At 48.3% G+C, this 12,476-nt stretch overlaps 1 long non-coding RNA gene across 1 annotated transcript; it reads left to right on the top strand.

Annotated features, from left to right (window-relative positions):
- Positions 1–282: 282 nt before the first annotated feature.
- LOC115205672 (uncharacterized) lies at positions 283–12,375 on the top strand. Its single transcript, XR_003880660.1, has 3 exons — positions 283–603; positions 1,468–1,596; positions 12,340–12,375. It is a non-coding gene; the product is annotated as an uncharacterized LOC115205672 (long non-coding RNA).
- The last annotated feature ends 101 nt before the right edge of the window (positions 12,376–12,476 follow it).

Raw genomic sequence — 12,476 nt, 5'->3', positions numbered from 1 at the left:
CCAATGGAGTGGAGCCTACGTCAAAGAACGCCACTGCTCTGACCAACCAGGACATAGTCACAGTGAGACCACACCCACAGTGGGTGGAGTGTAAACGCCCCTAGAACAGATTCTGGATCAGAGCTTCAAAGATCAATTCAGCCAATTATCGTATAGCGTTTTATACCACGTCGTCAACGACCAATAATCTTCTCGCCCGACTAGATGCCCTCGATTTACCTTCGTACGAATTGTTTCCATTCTAAATATGCCATTTTGCACACCCGACGTGCAGAATGAGCTAAATCGAGTGCACAGTCACAGACTAATCAAAATGATTATAGCACTGACTGAATACTGCGCTCATTGACTGGAAATCTTAATTTTATTTTCTTCATTTATTACGCAAACATTATATTAACCCTATTATAACATTGTACTATGCTTGTTAATAACGGCATATCTGCTCCCCTGTAATAAATGGTCAGTTTTTCTGTGTATGATCTCATCTCTGCCTGGATGATAGGAGGAGAGAGAGGAGCGACATCACTAGATTAGACAGGAAACTCTTTAGTAAATCTACGGCTCTCTTGTTGCTGCCTTCGCGAGTGATCATCTGAAATGGTGAGTGTGTCCATGATGGAGCGGTTCTGGTTTGATGCTCCTTGTGCTTATGCTACAAGTTACATAAGGCCTCGCTACACTGAGGCTACCACAACCTGTATTAACCCTAACTGGCTCTCCGATCGGAATAATACTCACTCAATGGAAGAACGTGTATATTATTTGATAGGGCTAATAATGAGATGTGAATAATCCGAATGAAAAAAGCAATGATGCATATTTTCCCATGTCCTGAAAGCGTTCATTCTGTTGCCAGCTATCTGTAAATAGTCAGCTTTAGGGCTGGTCATGCTTTTTTTAAATGACACATTGTCTCCCTATTTATGGCATGTTTCCCCCAGACTATCTTACTTTACATTGAAATGGTCCTATGTAGATACAAGATGACAACTGAAAATACACCCTTCTAAGGCTTTCCCTATCTCTTTATCTCCCGGCTGCATCTCAATAGTCTAGCATAGCTGGACTGAAGGAGATTAGACAAGGAATCCACTTAGAACCATTGAGATGCGCCCATCAACCCTTAATGTGCTTCCTTGTTGCTGTTGCCATTGCTAGGCGACCAGTGTAAAGAGGCCATCCCTAGGTCCGGTCCCTCCCCCCAGGAAGAAGTCCAGCCCCAAGTCAGAGCTCACTGAGGAGCTGAAACAAGAGATCAGAGAGGCCTTTGAACTTTTCGACACCGTTATGCACAGGGACAATGTTTGCGTAACATAATGTATTACAGTACCCATAATGCTTAGTAATACAGTGTCGGTTAACACATCCCGAGGAGCTACGGTTTGCTTTTGTTCCAACTCAACACTAACACACCTGGTTTTAACCAACTCATCTGTTTTTATCTATCAATCTTTCTCTCTCTAGGTTGCTATGAGGGCGCTGGGGTTTGAGCCGAAGAAAGAGGAGATTAAGAGGATGATGACGGAGGTGGATAAGGACGGAACAGGAAAGATCTCATTCTCTGATTTTCTCAGCGTCATGACTCAGAAGATGGTAAGAAAAATAACATAGTGAGTAAATAATGTCTGTTTATGTAATAAAAAATGTACTGTCAAGAGCAAACACTGTCAGTGCTTGTAACAACCAAAATATGTGATAGGAGCAGTGGTTTAAAGTACTTCAGTAAAATACTTTAAAGTACTACTTAACCTGTTTAGGATAGGGGGCAGTATTTTCACGGACGGATAAAAAACGTACCCGATTTAATCTGGTTATTACTCCTGCCCAGAAACTAGAATATGCATATAATTTTTGATTTGGATAGAACACACCGTAAAGTTTCTAAAACTGTTTGAATTGTGTCTGTGAGTATAACAGAACTCATATGGCACGCCAAAACCTGAGAAGATTCTATATGGGAAGTGCCCTGTCTGACCATTTCTTGTCCTTCTATAGTCTCTTTATCGAAAATAGAGGATCTCTGCTGTAAAGTGACATTTTCTAAGGCTCCCATAGGCTCTCAGAAGGCGCCAGAACGGGGAATGATAACTCTGCAGTCCCTGGGCGAAAAACAGTAGGGGTTTTGGAAAGTGGTCGTTCTGAGAACAATGACACTGGTGCGCGCGTGCATGTGAAGAGTCCATTTTCTATTTTCAGTGTTTGAATGAAAACAAGGTCTCCCGGTTGGAATATTATTGCTATTTTACGAGAAAAATTGGCTAAAAATTGTGGGGGGGGGGGGGGGGGGTACAGTGCTGTCCAGGTGTATGTCTCACCTGCAGTTCCTCGTCAGTCAGGTTCTCTCCGAGTTCCTTGGCGACCCTCTTCAGGTTCCTGAAGGAGATCTTCCCTGTCTCATCATCATCAAACAGACGGAATGCTTTCAGGATCTCCTCCTTAGAATCCTTCTCAGTAACAGCACAACGTAATACAACACAATACAATGTAACACAATACAGCATGGTGAGACTATCACAAAAATACCCTGTAATACAACACAATGCACTGTAACACAATACAGCATGGTGAGACTATCACAAAAATACCCTGTAATACAACACAATGCACTGTAACACAATACAGCATGGTGAGACTATCACAAAAATACCCTGTAATACAACACAATACACTGTAACACAATACAGCATGGTGAGACTATCACAAAAATACCCTGTAATACAACACAATACACTGTAACACAATACAGCATGGTGAGACTATCACAAAAATACCCTGTAATACAACACAATACACTGTAACACAATACAGCATGGTGAGACTAGCACAAAAATACCCTGTAATACAACACAATACACTGTAACACAATACAGCATGGTGAGACTATCACAAAAATACCCTGTAATACAACACAATACACTGTAACACAATACAGCATGGTGAGACTATCACAAAAATACCCTGTAATACAACACAATACACTGTAACACAATACAGCATGGTGAGACTATCACAAAAATACCCTGTAATACAACACAATACACTGTAACACAATACAGCATGGTGAGACTATCACAAAAATACCCTGTAATACAACACAATACACTGTAACACAATACAGCATGGTGAGACTATCACAAAAATACCCTGTAATACAACACAATACAATAGTCGTGAAGTAAAATGTACAACTCCTATCCAGTGGTGGAAAAAGGACTCAATTGTTATACTTGAGTAAAAGTAAAGATACCTTAATAAAAAATGACTCAAGTAAAAGTGAATGTGACCCAGTAAAATACTACTTGAGTAAAAGTCTAAAAGTCTTTCATTTTAAATATACTTAAATATCAAAAGTAAATGGATATGCTCAAATATACTTAGGTATCAAAAGTAAAAGTGTAAATAATTTCAAATTCCTTATATTATGCAAACCAGATGGCACAATTTTTTGTATTTATTTTTAATTTATGGATAGCCAGTGGCACGCTCCAACACTCAGACATTAATTTACAAACAAAGCATTTGTGTTTCGTGAGTCCGCAGTAGGGATGACTAGGGTGGTTTTCTTGATAAGTGTGGGAATTGTGTTGTGGGGTTAGGGTGTTGTGGGGTTAGAAGACCAGCCTGTACTGAGACTGGACCAGGGTGTTGTGGGGTTAGAAGACCAGCCTGTACTGAGACTGGACCAGGGTGTTGTGGGGTTAGAAGACCAGCCTGTACTGAGACTGGACCAGGGTATTGTGGGGTTAGAAGACCAGCCTGTACTGAGACTGGACCAGGGTGTTGTGGGGTTAGAAGACCAGCCTGTACTGAGACTGGACCAGGGTGTTGTGGGGTTAGAAGACCTGCCTGTACTGAGACTGGACCAGGGTGTTGTGGGGTTAGAATACCTGCCTGTACTGAGACTGGACCAGGGTGTTGTGGGGTTAGAAGACCAGCCTGTACTGAGACTGGACCAGGGTGTTGTGGGGTTAGAAGACCAGCCTGTACTGAGACTGGACCAGGGTGTTGTGGGGTTGGAAGATCAGCCTGTACTGAGACTGGACCAGAGTGTTGTAGGGTAGAGGGTGGTGTTGGGGACATACAGAGGAGATTGTGGTTTGGTTTTACATGTTATGTACTAGTCAAGTCATTAGTCAGTTATCCAGGCCTGTCCTAGTTCAATTAGACAACCTCCTTTCCTCATCTCCTTCCTCATCTCCTTACTGTTATGACCACTCATCAGTTAGTCTTTATAGCTCATTTTCTATCTGTCTCTTAGTTAAAATGCTGGTAGAGTCCCAAAACAGTGCTTTCATCTATCAATACCCTGTTTCACCTTTCATATCTGTTGTAATGAAGATAAATGGTTAAAGAACAGGAAGCTGTGTAAGACAACTAGGATCAGATACTGCACACAGAAACATTCCAAACAATGATTTCCATTCCAATCTATAGACACATTTATGTGACATTAAGGATTTGCCAAAAATAATTGCCTAGTCACCTCCTCTAACCCTAGTCATCTCCTCCCCTCCAAAACCTCACCTCCTCTACCCCAGTCACCCCCTCCAACACCCCACCTCCTCTACCCCTAGTCATCTCCTCCCCTCCAAAACCTCACCTCCTCTACCCCAGTCACCCCCTCCAACACCCCACCTCCTCTACCCCTAGTCACCTCCTCCCCTCCAACACCTCACCTCCTCTACCCCAGTCACCCCCTCCAACACCCCACCTCCTCGAACCCTAGTCACCTCCTCCAACACCCCACCACCTCTACCCCAGTCACCCCCTGCCCTCCAACACCCCACCTCCTCTACCCCTAGTCACCCCCTCCCCTCCAACACCCCACCTCCTCTACCCCTAGTCACCTCCTCCCCTCCAACACCCCACCTCCTCTACCCCAGTCACCCCCTCCAACACCCCACCTCCTCTACCCCTAGTCACCCCCTCCCCTCCAACACCCCACCTCCTCTACCCCTAGTCACCTCCTCCCCTCCAACACCTCACCTCCTCTACCCCAGTCACCCCCTCCAACACCCCACCTCCTCGAACCCTAGTCACCTCCTCCAACACCCCACCACCTCTACCCCTAGTCACCCCCTCCCCTCCAACACCCCACCTCCTCTACCCCTAGTCACCTCCTCCAACACCCCACCTCCTCTACCCCTAGTCACCCCCCTCCCCTCCAACACCCCACCTCCTCTACCCCTAGTCACCTCCTCCAACACCCCTTCTCCTCTACACCTAGTCACCCCCTCCCCTCCAACACCTCACCTCCTCTACCCCTAGTCACCTCCTCTACCCCAGTCACCCCCTCCAACACCCCACCTCCTCTACACCTAGTCACCCCCTCCCCTCCAACACCTCACCTCCTCTACCCCTAGTCACCTCCTCTACCCCTAGTCACCCTCCTCTACCCCTAGTCACCCTCCTCTACCCCTAGTCACCCTCCTCTACACCTAGTCACCCTCCTCTACCCCTAGTTGTCTCCTCTACCCCTAGTCGCCTCCTCTACCCCTAGTCACCTCCTCTACCCCTAGTCACCTCCTCTACCCCTAGTCACCTCCTCTACCCCTAGTCACCTCCTCTACCCCTAGTCACCCTCCTCTACCCCTAGTCACCTCCTCTACCCCTAGTCACCCTCCTCTACCCCTAGTCACCTCCTCTACCCCTAGTCACCTCCTCTAACCCTAGTCACCTCCTCTACCCCTAGTCACCTCCTCTACCCCTAGTCCCCTCCTCTACCCCTAGTCACCCTCCTCTACCCCTAGTCACCCTCCTCTACCCCTAGTCACCCTCCTCTACCCCTAGTCACCTCCTCTACCCCTAGTCACCTCCTCTACCCCAGTCACCTCTTCTACCCCTAGTCACCTCCTCTACCCCTAGTCACCCTCCTCTACCCCTAGTCACCTCCTCTACCCCTAGTCACCCTCCTCTACCCCTAGTCGCCTCCTCTACCCCTAGTCGCCTCCTCTACCCCTAGTCGCCTCCTCTACCCCTAGTCGCCTCCTCTACCCCTAGTCACCCTCCTCTACCCCTAGTCACCCTCCTCTACCCCTAGTCACCTCCTCTACCCCTATTCACCTCCTCTACCCCTAGTCACCCTCCTCTACCCCTAGTCATCCTCCTCTACCCCTAGTCATCCTCCTCTACCCCTAGTCACCCTCCTCTACCCCTAGTCACCCTCCTCTACCCCTAGTCACCTCCTCTACCCCTAGTCACCCTCCTCTACCCCTAGTCACCCTCCTCTACCCCTAGTCACCTCCTCTACCCCTAGTCACCTCCTCTACCCCTAGTCACCCTCCTCTACCCCTAGTCGCCTCCTCTACCCCTAGTCGCCTCCTCTACCCCTAGTCGCCTCCTCTACCCCTAGTCACCCTCCTCTACCCCTAGTCACCCTCCTCTACCCCTAGTCACCTCCTCTAACCCCTAGTCACCTCCTCTACCCCTAGTCACCTCCTCTACCCCTAGTCACCTCCTCTACCCCTAGTCACCTCCTCTACCCCTAGTCACCTCCTCTACCCCTAGTCACCCTCCTCTACCCCTAGTCACCTCCTCTACCCCTAGTCACCCTCCTCTACCCCTAGTCGCCTCCTCTACCCCTAGTCGCCTCCTCTACCCCTAGTCGCCTCCTCTACCCCTAGTCGCCTCCCTCTACCCCTAGTCGCCTCCTCTACCCCTAGTCGCCTCCTCTACCCCTAGTCACCCTCCTCTACCCCTAGTCACCCTCCTCTACCCCTAGTCCCCCTCCTCTACCCCTAGTCACCTCCTCTACCCCTAGTCACCTCCTCTACCCCTAGTCACCTCCTCTACCCCTAGTCACCTCCTCTACCCCTAGTCACCCTCCTCTACCCCTAGTCATCCTCCTCTACCCCTAGTCACCCTCCTCTACCCCTAGTCACCTCCTCTACCCCTAGTACCCTCCTCTACCCCTAGTCACCCCTCCTCTACCCCCTAGTCACCCTCCTCTACCCCTAGTCACCTCCTCTACCCCTAGTCACCTCCTCTACCCCTAGTCACCTCCTCTACCCCTAGTCACCTCCTCTACCCCTAGTCACCCCCTCCAACCCCTAGTCACCTCCTCTACCCCTAGTCACCTCCTCTACCCCTAGTCACCCTCCTCTACCCCTAGTCGCCTCCTCTACCCCTAGTCACCCTCCTCTACCCCTAGTCACCCTCCTCTACCCCTAGTCACCCTCCTCTACCCCTAGTCACCCTCCTCTACCCCTAGTCACCCTCCTCTACCCCTAGTCACCTCCCCTCCCTAGTCCCTCCTCTACCCCTAGTCCACCCTCCTCTACCCCTAGTCCACCCTCATCTACCCCTAGTCACCCTCCTCTACCCCTAGTCACCTCCTCTACCCCTAGTCACCTCCTCTACCCCTAGTCACATCCTCTACCCCTAGTCACCCTCCTCTACCCCAGTCACCCTCCTCTACCCCTAGTCACCTCCTCTACCCCCTAGTCACCTCCTCTACCCCCAAGTCCACCCTCCTCTACCCCTAGTCACCCTCCTCTACCCCTAGTCACCCTCCTCTACCCCTAGTCACCCTCCTCTACCCCTAGTCACCTCCTCTACCCCTAGTCACCTCCTCTACCCCTAGTCACATCCTCTACCCCTAGTCACCCTCCTCTACCCCTAGTCACCTCCTCTACCCCTAGTCGCCCTCCTCTACCCCTAGTCAGGTCCTCTACCCCTAGTCGCCTCCTCTACCCCTAGTCGCCTCCTCTACCCCTAGTCGCCTCCTCTACCCCTAGTCGCCTCCTCTACCCCTAGTCGCCTCCTCTACCCCTAGTCACCCTCCTCTACCCCAGTCACCCTCCCTCTCCCCCTAGTCCACCCTCCTCTACCCCTAGTCACCTCCTCTACCCCTAGTCACCTCCTCTACCCCTAGTCGCCCTCCTACTAACCCCGAGTCAGCCTCCCTACCCCTAGTCCCCTCCTCTACTACCCTAGTCACCTCCTCTACCCCTAGTCACCTCCTCTACCCCCTAGTCACCCTCCTCTACCCCTAGTCCCCTCCTCTACCCCTAGGCACCTCCTCTACCCCTAGTCACCTCCTCTCCCCCATCACCTCCTCTACCCCTAGTCACCTCCTCTACCCCCTATCACCTCCTCTCCCCCTAGTCACCTCCTCTACCCCTAGTCACCCTCCTCTACCCCTAGTCACCTCCTCCAACACCCCTAGTCACCTCCTCTACCCCTAGTCACCCTCCTCTACCCCTAGTCACCTCCTCTACCCCTAGTCACCTCCTCTACCCCTAGTCACCCTCCTCTACCCCTAGTCACCTCCTCTACCCCTAGTCACCCTCCTCTAACCCCTAGTCACCCTCCTCTAGCCCCTAGTCACCTCCTCTAACCCCTAGTCACCCTCCTCTACCCTAGTCACCCTCCTCTACCCCTAGTCACCCTCCTCTACCCCTAGTCACCCTCCTCTACCCCTAGTCACCTCCTCTACCCTAGTCACCCTCCTCTACCCCAGTCACCCTCCTCTACCCCTATTCACTTCCTCTACCCCTAGTCACCCTCCTCTACCCCTAGTCACCCTCCTCTACCCCTAGTCACCTCCTCTACCCCTAGTCACCTCCTCTACCCCTAGTCACCTCCTCTACCCCTAGTCACCCTCCTCTACCCCTAGTCACCTCCTCTACCCCTAGTCACCTCCTCTACCCCTAGTCACCTCCTCTACCCCTAGTCACCCTCCTCTACCCCTAGTCACCTCCTCTACCCCTAGTCACCTCCTCTACCCCTAGTCACCCTCCTCTACCCCTAGTCACCCTCCTCTACCCCTAGTCACCCTCCTCTACCCCTAGTCACCCTCCTCTACCCCTAGTCACCCTCCTCTACCCCTAGTCACCTCCTCTACCCCTAGTCACCTCCTCTACCCCTAGTCACCTCCTCTACCCCTAGTCACCTCCTCTCCTACATCTATTTGAACTGTAATGTAAAGTGAAAGTTGTGACTGTATTTTTCGTATTCATATTGTTGTATTTTTGTCTCTTTGAATTATCTACAGTATGATCTGCTGTATTGAATGTTTTGTACATATAAACTGCATGTGCAGATATATATATCGATATTGAAGATATTAATTAATTAAATACCTTTAAGCAGTTTTTCCAGTGTCAGTGTATTCATAAGACAAATCATGGTACTGTACCATGTTCTGACCATAGAGATCCATGTACTGTGTCACCATGTTGGAGAAGTCTCTAGAAAGAAAGATTTCCCTGACCAAGATGGCTGTCCTATAGCCATGTTGCCAGGATCCCAAACCCATTCTAGTGTTACACATGTCCATGTTTAATCTCTCATCTAATGTTAGTACATTATTGCTAAGAGTGGACTCATTCTAAGATGCATTCAGGGCCCGTATTCACAAAGCATCTCATCTCAAAGTAGGCGTGCTGGTCTAACTGACCATATAATCTTATTCATTGTATTCTAAAAGGGACAACTGATCCTAGATCAGCACTCGTTGTCTGACATGCTTTTATTAACAGAGGCCCTGAACATGGTTAGACCTGTGGGTAACAGATGCTGTAAATGTTTCTAGATTCCCCCAAAGCCAGTCCTTTATGTGCTATTGGGCAAATATTGACAGCCAGATTAAGTCCAAAATGGCACCCTATTCCCTACATAGTGCACTAGTTTTGGTCAGAGATAGGGAATAGGGTGCCATTTGTGACGCTTGCCCAGAATGCACTCCTGCAGAGTTACATCACTATACAATATCTTTCGCCACGACAGAGCTGTGAATAGGCACATGGAATATTTGATAGCAGCAACAAACTATTGGCTCAGTGGTATTTGTGATGCACTTTAGGGACAGGGGACTGCAGTGAGTGTTCACATGGAGAAAGAGAGAGAGGAGAGAGATAGTAGAGAGAGATTAGAGAGAGAGGGCAGAGATGAGAGGGGGAGAGAGAGAGAGAAGGGGGAGAGAGAGAGAGAGGAAAGAGAGAGTGAGAAGAGAGCATGGAGAGAGAGGAGAGAGAAGAGTGAGAGAGGAGAGAGAAAGAGAGAGTAGAGAGAGAGGAGAGGGAGAGTTTGTGGTGGAGAGAGAGAGAGAAGAGTGAGAGAGGAGAGGGAGAGTTTGGGGTGGAGAGAGAGAGGGAGAGTTTGGGGTGGAGAGAGAGAGGGAGAAGAGTGAGAGAGGAGAGAGAAAGAGAGAGTAGAGAGAGAGGAGAGGGAGAGTTTGGGGTGGAGAGAGAGAGAGAGAAGAGTGAGAGAGGAGAGGGAGAGTTTGGGGTGGAGAGAGAGAGGGAGAAGAGGGGATGAGAAGATCAGGGAGGTACAATAAGACTTCAGAGTTTACTCTATTACACTGACTGAGTTGGTGAGAGCTGAGAGGTGCAGTATATGGGTTGGTTGCTCCCAGCATATTATGAGATGTTCTCACTGGAAAGCTCCCAAGGAACATGAGTGAAACCTGAAAATAGATTGATAAGAGATTGTAGAATTGGCATGTACAGTTGAAGTCGGAAGTTTACATACACTTAGGTTGGAGTCATTAAAACTTGTTTTTCAACCACTCCACACATTTCTTGTTAAACTATAGTTTTGGCAAGTCGGTTAGGACATCTACTTTGTGCATGACAAGTAATTTTTCCAACAATTGTTTATAGACAGATGTTTTTACTTATAATTCACTGTATCAGAAGTTTACATACACTAAGTTGACTGGGCCTTTAAACAGCTTGGAAAATTCCATAAAATGTCATGGCTTTAGGAGCTTCTGATAGGCTAATTGACATCATTTGTGTCAATTGGAGGTGTACCTGTGGATGTATTTCAAGGCCTACCTTCAAACTCAGTGCCTTTTTGCTTGACATCATGGGAAAATCAAAAGAAATCAGCCAAGACCTTAGAAAATTAGTCTGGTTCATCCTTGGGAGCAATTTCCAAATGCCTGAAGGTACCACATTCATTTGTACAAAGAGTAGTACGCAAGTATAAACACCATGGGACCACGCAGCCATCATACCGCTCAGGAAGGAGACACGTTCTGGCTCCTACAGATGAACGTACTTTGGTGCGAAAAGTGCAAATCAATCCCTGAACAACAGCAAAGGACCTTGTGAAGATGCTGGAGGAAACGGGTACAAAAGTATCTATATCCACAGTAAAACGAGTCCTATATGGATATAACCTGAAAGGCCGCTCAGCAAGGCAGAAGCCACTGCTCCAAAACCGCCATTAAAAGCCAGAATACGGTTTGCAAATGCACATGGGGACAAAAATTTTACTTTTTGGAGAAATGTCCTCTGGTCTGATGAAACAAAAATAGAACTGTTTGGCCATAATGACCATCGTTATGTTTGGAGGAAAAAGGGGGAGGCTTGCAAGCCGAAGAACACCATCCCAACCGTGAAGCACGGGGGTGGCAGCATCATGTTGTGGGGGTGCTTTGCTGCAGGAGGGACTGGTGCACTTTACAAAATAGATGGCATCATGAGGTAGGAAAATTATGTGGATATATTGAAGCAACATTTCAAGACAGTCAGGAAGTTAAAGCTTGGTCGCAAATGGGTCTTCCAAGTGGACAATGACCCCAAGCATACTTCCAAAGTTGTGGTAAAATGGCTCAAGGACAACAAAGTCAAGGTATTGGAGTGGCCATCACAAAGCACTGACCTCAATCCCACAGACAATTTATGGGCAGAACTAAAACACCGTGTGCGAGCAAGGAGGCCTACAAACCTGACTCAGTTACACCAGCTCTGTCAGGAGGAATGGGCTACCCGAAAAGTTTGACCCAAGTTAAACAATTTAAAGGCAATGCTACCAAATACGAATTCAGTGTATGTAAACTTCTGACCCACTGGGAATGTGATGAAAGAAATAAAAGCTGAAATAAATAATTCTATCTACTATTATTCTGACATTTCACATTCTTAAAATAAAGTGGTGATCCTAACTGACCTATGACAGGGAATTTTGTATGTAAAATTCCGACTTCAACTGTAGATTTGGAATCTATTAAGAATCTGATAACCTAAAGGTGAGCGTCCGTCAGCCAGACAGCTGAAGGTGAGCGTCCGTCAGCCAGACAGCTGAAGGAGAGTGTCTGTCAGACCTGGGTTCAAATACTATTTAGGGTATTTCAATTACTTTCAAAGACATTTGGAAAGTAATTAAAAAATACTAGAATACACTAACTCAAATACCCTTCAAGTATTTGAAAATACTTAAATTGTAGGCTATTTAAAGGAAATTGTGCAGATTTCCATTCACCTACTCTGTGTCTTTGTGAGACGCAGTGTAGGTGAACGGATGATCTCCGTATGTGTAGTTCCCAACGGTAAGCATGGAGGAGGTGGTGTGATGGTGGGACTCTCATCTGTTTTTCCCCAGGACAATGACCCAACACATCTCTAGGTTGTAAAAGGCTATTTGACCAAGGAGTGTGATGGAGTGCTGCATCAAATGACCTGGCCTCCACAATCACCTGACCTCAACCCAATTGTGATGAGTTGGACCGCAGAGTGAAG

Source organism: Salmo trutta, chromosome 13 (genome assembly GCF_901001165.1).
Source record: "Salmo trutta chromosome 13, fSalTru1.1, whole genome shotgun sequence".
NCBI classification, from domain to species: Eukaryota; Metazoa; Chordata; class Actinopteri; order Salmoniformes; family Salmonidae; genus Salmo; species Salmo trutta.
Note: the sequence above shows the minus strand (reverse complement) of the source record. Positions and strands in the feature narration are given on the sequence as shown.